This window comes from Aquarana catesbeiana, linkage group LG13 (genome assembly GCF_042186555.1).
Source record: "Aquarana catesbeiana isolate 2022-GZ linkage group LG13, ASM4218655v1, whole genome shotgun sequence".
Taxonomy (NCBI): Eukaryota; Metazoa; Chordata; class Amphibia; order Anura; family Ranidae; genus Aquarana; species Aquarana catesbeiana.
In genome coordinates this window covers 87,429,137-87,441,478 of record NC_133336.1, presented here as the reverse complement: position 1 = coordinate 87,441,478, position 12,342 = coordinate 87,429,137, and the positions used below count along the sequence as shown (strand labels likewise).

At 43.2% G+C, this 12,342-nt stretch overlaps 1 protein-coding gene across 2 annotated transcripts in view; it reads right to left on the bottom strand.

Moving 5' to 3' along the window:
- The window catches only part of SPTB (spectrin beta, erythrocytic), a 233,340-nt gene extending 232,091 nt beyond the window's left edge, over positions 1-1,249 (bottom strand). Inside the window, exon 1 of one of the 2 annotated variants that reach the window (XM_073609324.1) lies at positions 1,101-1,249. The gene's annotated coding sequence lies outside the window, so the exon portion shown is untranslated. The remainder of the gene's footprint in view (positions 1-1,100) is intronic. The other variant, XM_073609325.1, reaches the window with a different exon arrangement.
- Between the last annotated feature and the right edge of the window lie 11,093 nt (positions 1,250-12,342).

Genomic DNA, 12,342 nt, shown 5'->3' with positions numbered 1-12,342 from the left:
TTTGAGGGCACAGCAAATTTACACTGTTATACAAGCTGTACACTCACTACTTCACATTGTAGCAAAGTGTCATCTCTTCAATGTTGTCACATGAAAAGAGAGAATAAAATATTCATAAAAATGTGAGGGGTGTACTCACTTTTGTGAGATACTGTATGTAAAGCTTAGACTGTAAGCTCTATGAGGGCTGGAGATGATGTGAATATGTAAAGCATTGCATAAATTGTTGGTGCTATGTAAATACTTTTAATAAATAATATTGTCTATACACACATACAGAATATATATATATATATATATATATATATATATATATATATATATATATATATATATATATATATATATATATATATATATATATATATATATATATATATATATATAAATATATATATATATATACTCCCGGAGTGAAAAATCTAATATGTTATTATTTATGGTATTAGGGTTTGAACATGCACTACAGACAGTGTTAATTTCGATGTCAAATTTCAATGTGGTTTTAGCCTTACTCTTTTGACTACGTTAGTTTTAGTGGTATTTTAGTAATCTCAATTGTTTTAGTTTTAGTCGTATTTTAGTCGACTAAAATAGTAATAGTAATCTTAATAGTAATCTTAATCGCATCTAAAGCCTGGAATTATTTTATTAGTTAATAATCATAGCTATATAGATGTTCCCTGCTCCTGTTCTCACGGGAACTGTATGAAATGCAGTCATCTTCTTTAGCAAAAATAATGTGATAAGTTGTTAAGCTCCGGTCACAAAACTCAACAGCTGAGGGGTCTAGAATTTACAGTGATGGTGTGTATATTGATTATTATAACAGGTAGGTTCAAACCCTGAGTATTACTCTGAGAAATTATGGAGAAAAAAATTATATTGGAGCTATAAGTCTGCTTTAAAGGCATTCCAACTATTGTGTCATTCTAAAAAAATAATCAATAATGCTGTATACCAATAAATATATTTATCTATCTTATAATTTATAAACAACAGTAAATATATATAAAGACTCAATATTGTGAACTGCATATTCCTTAATACGATATAGCAGTCACCTAGATCTAATCCTAATGATGTGAATATAAATGTACCTTGTTCTGTCCTGCTCAGTTCTTCACCTGCTGTCACCGCCACAATGGAAAAGAGGAAACAAAACTTGGGGACAAAGGAGAAAGGACAGCTGAAAAAAGGTCACAAATCCACATTCACACAGCACTGTACATTTTGCAGGCACAGGACCCGCCCCGTGTTACCAAAATAAAATTATCAGTAAGTGAGCAGGGACATTCCGGAGGTGCTGAGATCCTCTGTATAAGGGAAGCATGGACTGTCAGCTGTGGAATGCCATGGGCTGAGTGTCACCCTGCTGGATCAGTGAGGAGACAGACTTTAAAAATGAAGATTAAAGAGAATGATCCCCCACCCATACTACAATTAGATTATGCCTATTGAAAGAACCTTCGGGGACTGATTTGTCAAAACTCTAGCAGAGAATTTTTTTTGAACATTGACATCATGTTTGAATGATTGCTATGGGCAGCAGTAATATTTCTTTAGACCTAATACTTATGAGTGTTTTTAGACCTCTTTTATTTAGAATATAAAATAATTGTAGTACACTTGTTATATTCATTTTATAAGAAGCTCCCAGTGTAGGTTTATGCTTTTGAAAGCAGCACCTTGGGTGTCTAGTTACAAAGCAATGCCAGCGTAATTTTAGATTTTTATTATTGCAGCTATTTATATTAGTATTTTTCTCTTTATCAACGGTTTTATTGATACATTTTTATACTCAAGGTGCTAATTATTAATAGACAGCATTATTTAAGCCAATTTCTGTGTGTGTTTTCCAATTTAAAATGATTCTGTGTAAAAAAAATGTTTTGCAGAACTGTTTCGTCCTCAAAGCATGCCCTCCAAATATTATATGGTATGCAAGTTTCAACCATCTAAAAGTCATAATTTGCATAAGCCTAAGCAAACCCTCCCACACCCACACGTGACAGAGCATTGTATGGTGATTGGTGGCTTAGACACTGAACAATCAAATGCGGGAGACCTGTGGTACAGTGGTTTTGTAAATCTTGTTAGGCCCTAATGCTGTAATAACAAAGCTATTGCAAAATGAATTATGGTGCGCGCCCCCTAGTGGCCATCTATGTTACATGACGGCGATTGACGCAGCTGAGCCATGTTGCCGCAGTACAACTGCGGCGGCTGGTCGGCATACGGTTAAGTAACTATTGGAGGTTCTCACCATCATTCATTTTGCAATTGCTTTGTTATTACAGCATTATGGCCTAACAAGATTTACATAGTACAGGAGTGGAGGTTATCATCATCATTTAACTGCTGCAATTTTAGTTTATATTTATTCAAAAAGTGAGTTCTGGTTTGTTTTGGAAATTTAAAATAGAGGGTCCCACCATTATTTCTAAGCTACTATATTGATTTACAAACCCACATTTATTTTTATTGATGTATGTGGACTGGATAGACTGGTTATAGGTCACCACCAGCATACACCAAACACTATTGCATAAGCGCTACAGCTGGTGTTATGTATTTTGGTAAAATAAGGTAGTGCTGCACTTTTTTAGTTGGTTTTGGTAGCGCTCCATTGATGGTTTCAGTAAGAAGAATAGTAGTGCCCTGTCCTTAGGCCAGCCATAGCCAGCTGGAATGGACAGCTTAAGTGCGCTCCCTGCTCACCCACGGAGCCGATGCGAGTGCCCGGCGGTCGCGATCACCGCCGGGCTCCCGTGATCGCTCGGGGCACACTGAGAACCGGGATCTGTGTGTGTAAACACACAGTTTCCGGTTCTCTGAGGGGAGAACAGACAGATCATCCGTTCATACAGAGTATGAACAGCGATCTGTCATCTCCCCTGCACAGTCCCCTCCCCCCTTCAGTTAGAACACACGCTAGGACACACTTAACCCCTTCACTGCTCCCTAGTGGTTAACCCCTTCACTGCCAGTGACATTTTTACAGTAATCAATGCAATTTTATAGCATTGATCGCTGTAAAAATGCCAATAAAACCAAAAATGTGTCAAAATTGTCCGACGTGTCCGCCATAATGTCACAGTCCCAATAAAAAATGCAGATCGCCGGCATTACTAGTAAAAAAATAAATAAATAATAAAAAGCCATAAAACTATCCCCTATTTTGTAGACGCTATAACTTTTGCGCAAACCAATCAACATACGCTTATTGCAAATTTTTTTACCAATAATATGTAGAAGAATACATATCGGCCTAAACTGAGGAAAAAAATGTTTTTTTTATATTTTTCTGGGGGATATTTATTATAGCAAAAAGTAAAAAATATTTTGTTTATTTAAAAATTGTCGCTTTTTTTTTGTTTATAGCGCAAAAAATAAAAACCGCAGAGGCGCTCAAATACCATCAAAAGAAAGCTCTATTTGTGGGAAAAAAAGGACGTCAACTTTGTTTGGGTGCAACATCGCATGACCGCACAATTGTCAGTTAAAGCGATGCAGTGCCGAATCACAAAAAGTGCTCTAGACAGGAAGGGGGTCAAATCTTCCGGGGCTGAAGTGGTTAAACAGTTAGCTAGCAATCCCCTATTATCACAATATTTTAACCCTTTCAGAATACAATAAAGTGATTTTACATTAATACACAAAATAATAAAAACCCTAAATATAACTTATGAATGATGGTGAGAACCACCAATAGTGACTTGGGTTTTGAGCATGCTTCATACCCCTGAGAATGTCATTTTTGACTAAACATATTGGGTGAAGCTTGAGGCCATGATGTTACTACACATGTATGTGTATTGCAGAGGATTTTTGGATATGTGATTTTGCCCTGGGCTCCTCCTCTTCTTTGTCTGCCCCCATAGCAAGACACTTGCTATGGGGCAGAAAAGTGTGCTTGCTCTGGAGCGGGGCTCTGTGTGTCTATAGACACATAGAGCGAAGCTCAGCCCTGCTCCCCACTCCCTCCTCACAGGATTTGATTGACAGCATCAGGAGCCAATGGCTCCAACTGCTATCTGCAAAGTCCACGAGGCCAGGAAGAGAGGGGAGAAGACTTGCAGCTGGGTACAAAGTTAGAGCGAGTGAAGACTTAGGTAATTGTTGGGGATCATTTACACTTACTTCAACTTTAATACACTTTAAAGCACCTACCGCTTCAACATGATGAGTATTTGATGCTTCGGTGATGCTTTGATTATGCTTTTTTTTTTAAGCTTTAATGAAGCTTGGCAAATGCTGTGTGTGTGTTGATTTTTTATTTGTTTTAAAGGGGCCCAGTAGAACTCCAGATTAATAGTACTCCTGTTCAGCAGATTCCCAGCTCATTAATACCCTTGTTCAGCAGATCCCTTGCTCAGTAGTACCCCCAACTCTGCTGGTCCCTCACTCAGTAGTAACCCTCAGCTCTGATGATCCTCTGGTTTGCCGATTCTCCTCTGATCCAGGCTCACCTACTGCTATATTGCTCCTACACTGTGCACCACGTGTGACATTGCTAGTTTCTCCTGCTCTGGTCCCCCAGCTCTGCTGATCCTTTGCCGCTCAGTCCTCTCTCTCCGGTTCCCGATCGACTTACACAAATAGCGCTCCCATGTTACATACCACGTGTGCTGTCTGCTAGTTGCTCTGCTCCAGTCCAGAGCCCGCTCACCTTCCTGCTGCTCCTCGCTGCACACCAGATGTGACGTCTGCACCAGACACTTCCAGAATAGATACACATGAACCGGAAGTGACCGCTGATGACGTGTTTCTCGTATTGCATCCTGGGATATCTCATTCTTGCAATACCTACAAAACAAAGCGAAGCTAAAGCTGAATAAAAGCCTCTCAAAAGCTGCAGGTGCTGTAATCGAGCATGGTCATAAACTTCTATGTTGTCTTTGATGCACAAAGAAAGCAACGTGGGGTATCATTTTTGGGCTCCGTTCATACCAATGCATTTTTTCATGCTTTCTGCAGAAATGCAGGACATATTTTTAACACGGGTTCCTATGGAACACATTCACATCAATGTATTTTTGTGCATCTGTTTTTTCGGAAAGGGTCAGGGACTTTTTTAAACACAAAGCGGTGCTTTTTTGTGTTTTTGGTTCAATAGACTTCAGCCCCTCGTTCACACTGAACAGGGCTTTGAAATCATGCGACTTCATCCGAACTCGCACGATTTCAAAGCCGCATTTCAGTCCGACTTCGGGGGCGAATTGATAGACACCTGTGTGGGTTCATTGCCAGAGGTCTATTGAAGTCAACCCTCAAGTCGCCAAAAGTAGTGCAGAAAATACTTTTGGAAATTGGTACGGCGCCGCAAAGCTGGCATCGCACCGATAGGCACAGTGCCACTGTCAGCAATAGGCTGCAATTTGACATGCGATTTGACCTATCAAATCACATTATAAATTGCGCTGATGTGAACGGGGGCTGAGCCCTCGTTCACATTGAACAAGGCTTTGAAATCATGCGTCTGAATCCACATGATTTCAAAGCAGCATGTCCATTCGACTTCGGGTGCGACTTTAAAGACATCTGTGCGGCTTCATGCACAGATGTCTATTGAAGTCGCACCTGAAATCGGTAAAAGTAGTGCAGAAACTTCTTTTGCAAATCGGTGCGGCGCCGCAAAGTCGTCTTCGCACTTTTTGGAATGGTGCCATTGCTGGCAATAAGCTGCGATTTGTCATGCAATGTGACCTGTCAAATTGCATGACAAATCGCTTCAATGTGAATGAGGGCTCAATGGAGAAGCTGTAGAAAAGCACATAATGCCTTTTTACTGTGATTTAGCCGCGATTTGCGTTTTACATTTTTAAATGTGCCCAACAACTTTTCCAAAAAAAAGCATAAAGAACGCAAATCACAGCAAAATCTCAGGGAAGAAATGCGGAAAGCATAGCAAAAAAGCAGTGCAGGAACGCTCAAAAGCAGCAAGCATATATGTGAATCGAGCCTTAAAGTGAAGCAAAGCAAACACAATGTGTAAACAGGACAGTAAGCTTACCCTTTTATTTAGTGGCGGGGCTTTGATGGGCATTCAGAGTGCTTTAAAAAAAATGTACAATGCCACATTTTGAAGAAAGTGTAAACAAGCCCTAAGGCTTCATTCACACCAGGCGGATCCGCTTCCACGGAGTCCGCCAGAGTCTGCCAGCTAAGCGGGAGATCTCTCCATTGATCTCCGCTGAGCCGGTGGATGACAGGTCCCTCTCTGCTCACTGAGCGGGGAGGGGCTTGTCAAGCGCCGCTGCTCGCTATGGAGAGATTGGATGAAAACGGACAGCATGTCCGTTTTCATCAGATCTCACCTGATCCGATCCGCCAGGGATGGATGTGGATGTAGGGCCATCTGTCTGATTTTAGAGGATCGGACTGGGTCGGATGTCAGCGGATATGTCACCGCTGACATCCGTCGCTCCATAGACTAACATGGAGCGCCCGTTCAGGTCCGCCGACAAAACTGACAGGTGGACCTGAACGGTCCGACAGTGTGAAAGGGACGTAGGGAGAGGGTGGGTTGGAACAGACAGTGCAAGGTTTTTTTACCTTAATGCATAGAATGTACTGTTTTTCAACCACTTTAAGACTGGGATCACATGATTGCGATGTTACATAGTTACATAGTAGGTGAGGCTGAAAAAAGACACAAGTCCAACCTATGTGTGTGATTATATGTCAGTATTACATTGTATATCCCTGTATGTTGGGGTCGTTCGGGTGATTATCTAATAGTTTTTTTAAACTATCGATGCTCCCCGCTGAGACCACCGCCTGTGGAAGGGAATTCCACATCCTTGCCGCTCTTACAGTAAAGAACACTCTACGTAGTTTATGGTTAAACCTCTTTTCTTCTAATTTTAATGAGTGGCCACGAGTCTTGTTAAACTCCCTTCTGCGAAAAAGTTTTATCCCTATTGTGGGTTCACCAGTACGGTATTTGTAAATTGAAATCATATCCCCTCTCTAGCATCTCTTCTCCAAAGAGAATCAGTTCAGTGCTCGAAACCTTTCCTCATAACTAATATCCTTCAGACCCTTTATTAGCTTTGTTGCCCTTCTTTGTACTCGCTTCATTTCCAGTACCTCCTTCCTGAGGACTGGTGCCCAGAACTGGACAGCATACTTTAGGTGCGGCTGGACCAGAGTCTTGTAAAGCGGGAGAATTATCGTTTTATCTCTAGCGTTAATCCCTTTTTTAATGCATGCCAATATTCTGTTTGCTTTGTTAGCAGCAGCTTGGCATTGCATGGCATTGCTGAGCCTATCATCTACTAGGACCCCCAGGTCCTTTTCCATCCTAGATTCCCCAGAGGTTCTCCCTCTAGTGAGTAGATTGCATTCATATTTTTGCCACCCATATGCATTATTTTAAATGTTTCTACATTGAACCTCATTTGCTATATAGTTGCCCACCCCATTAATTTGTTCAGATCTTCTTGCAAGGTTTCCACATCCTGCGGAGAAGTGATTTCCATGCTTAGCTTAGTGTCGTCCACAAATACAGAGATTGAGCTGTTTACCCCATCCTCCAGGACATTTACAAATAAATTAAATAGGATTGGTCCCAGGACAGAACCCTGTGGGACCCCACTACCCACCCCTGACCATTCTGAGTATTCCCCATTTATCACCACCCTCTGAACTCGCCCTTGTAGCCAGGTTTAAATCCATGTACTCACCCTATGGCCCATGCCAACGGACCTTTTTTTGTACAGTAAATGTTTATGGGGAACATCCAGATACACCACGTTTACTAGCCTTCCTTTATCTAGATCAGGGGTCTCCAAACTTTCTAAACAAAGGGCCAGTTTACTGCCCTTGAAACTTTAGGGGGGTTGGACTGTGGCCAGTAGGAGTAGAAAATGCCATAGAAAAAAATTAGGAATAGTGCCCCATTATTGGTGTCAGTGGGAGGAATAATGCCCCAGCATTGGTGCCAGTGGGAGGAATACAGCCCTATCATTGGTGTCAGTGAAAGGAATAGTGCCCATCATTGGTATCATTGGGAGGAATAGTGCCCCATCATTGGTATCATTGGGAGGAATAATGCCGCATCATTGGTATCATTGGGAGGAATTATGCCCCATCATTGGTGTCAGTGGATGGAATAGTGCCCCATCATTGGTATCATTGGGAGGAATAGTGCCCCATCACTGGTATCATTGGGAGGAATAATGCCCCATCATTGGTGTCAGTGAAAGCAATAGTGCCCCATCATTGGTGTCAGTGAAAGGAATAGTGCCCCATCATTGGTGTCAGTGGAAGGAATAGTGCGTCATCATTGGTAACATTGAGAAGGATAGTGCCCCATCATTGGGAGGAATAATGCCCCATCATTGGTGTAATTGGGAGGAATAGTGCCCCATCATTGGTATCAGTGGAAGGAATAGTGCCCCATCATTGGTGTTAATGGGAAGAATAGTGCCCCATCATTGGTATCAGTGGGAGGAATAGTGCCCCACCCATCATTGGAGCACAGGTGTGTCAGGAGGAAGGTGTCTCTCCTGCTGTGATACTGAAGCTTCTCCAGGTGATCTGTGTGAGAGGGGAGTAGTGGTGAAATCTCTCCCAGCCCTCCTGGCTCCTTTCTGGGGAAGCCATGCCAAGCTGCATCTGGTGGCAGGCTAGGGGTGGTAAGTGACACGCTGAATATGGTGGCAGGTGACCGTGGCAAGTGACAAGCTCACGGCTGCCACTGATTCTGCATTATGGTGAGTTGAAGTATTTCATTATACAGTATTTTACAATGTAGTGATAGAAATAATGTGATTCAATCATCCTGACACCATATGAAGCATGGTGTAATGATGATTGAAGTGCTAACACCAGCCATTTTCTAAACAAATCACCCTCCGCCGAATTCCCCATCAACCCCCACTATAAATACTCAGAGAGTATTTAACAATAATTAAGGGGCTGTTGTATTACCTCCGCACTGCCTGCTTTAACGCATTCATTGTTACGCTAGCATGCCGCAACTGTATGCATTGCAGAGCAGCCCTATTCACTTGCATAGATTGTGGGCAGCAGGCACTACAGTCATAGCTCCCAACTGTCCCTGATTTTGAGGGACTGTCGCTGATCTGGAATTCGGGGTACATTGTCGCAGTAAGTGGGCTTAGCACTATATGACCATATAGTGTGACCAAATCCCCATATTTTTTTGAATATGTTCAGGTGTTTTTAACTAGCCTTGCAGGAAATGTCATTCTTGAATGTGTGCGCTGTAATATGTTTTGTACTGTTTGTTGGTCTTATAGCAGCACCATCTTGAATTTAAATGCATTTTAGGGTGTGCCCCCCAAATATGTTCTTGTATATTGATCTGGAGCAAAGTCCCTTTGTCCCTCATTTTAGTTTGATCTATATAGGTGTACATAAAATGCACTATTTAGCTTTCAAAAACTGTTTCCCAGTGCTAAAGCTTTCATCAAATTTCTCAACTGTTGCATTTGTAAATGTTTTTTTTTTAAATATAATTGTCCTTTAAAGAGGAAGTAAACCCCGATGGGATTTACTTCCTCTTTTGCTCCCCGCAAGGCCTGCAAATGAAAAGCATAATGGGCTAGTATGCATCGCATACTAGTCCATTATATGACACTTACCTGCAAACGAATCCCGCGCTGTCCCCTGAGCAGGCTGCATCTGTCTTCACCCCTATTCCTTCCAGGGCCACGGACTCCGGCTCTGTGACTGTCAGGAGTGGCATGGCGCAGGAGCCGTCACACGCTGGGGGAAGAAACGGCACGGTGGTCCGTTTCTTCATAACACATGCGCCGATGACGACATTGGCGCACTACAAGTGAAATATCTCCTAAACGGCGCACGTTTAGGAGATATTTCCACTACCTATAGGTAAGCCTTATTCTAGGCTTACCTAAAGGTAAAAGTCACCAAAAAGGGTTTACAACCACTTTAAGTGGGAGTGACAGGGGGTGTGTCCTACATACTTTTGCTATTAGGTGTCCCCCGTTCCCATCTCAAAAAGTTGAGAGGTATGATTACAGCTGCTGAAAGTGACAGGGGGCATAATCCTTTCCTTGGCATGTGTACATTCCCCCCTGGCCACTGCCTCTGCGGCTAAAGGGGTAGACGTTTGGGGGGGGGGGTAAAGTTTGGCTCAACCCAAGAGGTTTTACCCCCTCCCCCCAACTTCAAATGTGAATGAGCCCTTTAGCTGCCAGAGGCTTTTTTGTATTTTTTTGCCAGTGGCGGCTGGTGAAGTTTCAGGATGGGGAGGCGCCAGACCTGCCCCTCCTTTTTGACCCCTCCCACTTATAAGCCCCACCCCTTTTCTCACAAAGCCTGGTACTGTATATAGCATTTCTCACTAATGCCCCATACACACGGTCGGATTTTCAGATGGAAAATGTTCGATGGGAGCCTTTTGTCGGAAATTCCGACCGTGTGTAGGCTTCATCGGACAGTTTCCATCGGAATTTCTGTCGCACAAAATTTGAGATCTGGTTCTCAAATTTTCCGACAACAAAATCCGTTTGCGTAAATTCCGATCGTGTGTACACAATTCCGACGCACAAAGTGCCACGCATGCTCAGAATCAAGCAGAAGATCTGCACTGGCTATTGAACTTCATTTTTCTTGGCTCGTCGTACGTGTTGTACGTCACTGCGTTCTTGACGTTCGGAATTTCCAACCAACGTTGTGTGACCGTGTGTATGCAAGACAAGTTTGAGCCAACAACCGTCGGAAAAAAAAACATGGATTTTGTTGTTGGAATCGTGTGTACGAGGCATTAGCCAGGTATATAGCATTTCTCATTGGTATATTACACCCATCGTCATCATCCCCACATTATACACCAATAATCATCATCCCTATCCCCATATTATACACCCGTCATCCCTATCCCCATATATTACACCCGCCATCCTAATCTTCAACATTGCACTGTACGATGGCATATATAAAGAACACTGCAATGAGCAGACTTATTGTGATATGTTGTATGCTGCAGAGTATCTCATCAGCCAGGCAGATACAGTGAAGGATCTGCAGAACATTGCTCTGTATCATAGCCTGTCTGCAGAACAATGCTCCGTATAATGGCATGTCTGCAGAACATTGCTCCGTATAATGGCATATCTGCAGAACATTGCTCCGTATAATGGCATATCTGCAGAACATTGCTCTGTAAATTGGCATATCTGCAGAACATTGCTCTGTATAATGGCATGTCTGCAGAACATTGCTCTGTATAATGGCATGTCTGCAGAACATTGCTCTGTATAAGGGCATGTCTACAGAACATTGCTCCGTATAATGGCATGTCTGCAGAACATTGCTCTGTATAATGGCATGTCTGCAGAACATTGCTCTGTATAATGGTATATCTGCAGAACATTGCTCTGTATAATGGTATATCTGCAGAACATTGCTCCGTATAATGGCATGTCTGCAGAACATTGCTCCGTATAATAGCATGTCTGCAGAACATTTCTCCCTATAACAGCATATCTGCAGAACATTTCTCTGTATAATGGCATTTTTGCAGGTCATCGCTCTGTATAACGGCATATCTGCAGAACATTGCTCTGTATAGTGGCATATCTGTAAAAAATTGCTCTCTGTAGTGGCATACCTGCAGAACATTCATTGCAATGTGAACAAACGCATTGTGATATACTGTATTCTGCAGAGTATCTCACCAGCCAGGCAGCTAAAGTGATAACTCTGCAGCACATTGCTCCATATAATGGATATTTGAAGAACATTGCCCTTTATACTGGCAAGTCTACAGAACATTGCACTTGCTGACCCTGGCTCCCTATACTCTGCTAGCTTCCAGCCCTGGAAACATACTACCTCTCATGCCCCCTGGGCACCTACCACTGGACCCCTGGGCACCTACCACCCTTCATGCCCCCTGGACACCTACACCCCTCATGCCCCCTAGGCTCTCACCTGTCTCTGGGTGACTGACTGTCCTTTGTGTGTCCAGCAGCAGTCATTACCACTGAAGTCACGGGAGCCGTCGGGGGCGGGGAAAGGTCACAGGTGTTGGCGATCGGAGAGTGTGCACTGCTGGCGGGATTCTGGAGAGCGGAGAGAGCGGACTCAGCTCCAGGGTGGGGGAGGGGTGCTGCTGGTGCTGGCGGGGGGCTGGAGGTAACTGGCTAGAGCATATGCCGCAGCCCGGGTTTCAGGAGAGCAGACGGCCAGCACTTACCTTCAATGGCCCCGCTCTCTCAGAATCTGAGCCTAGAAACAGGAAGTGATGTATATAGCACCGCCCACGCCCACTCTCCTCCGGTGTCCTGTCCCCCACAGTGACGCAAATAGTACCGCCCACTGTCCTCTCCTCCGGTCCCC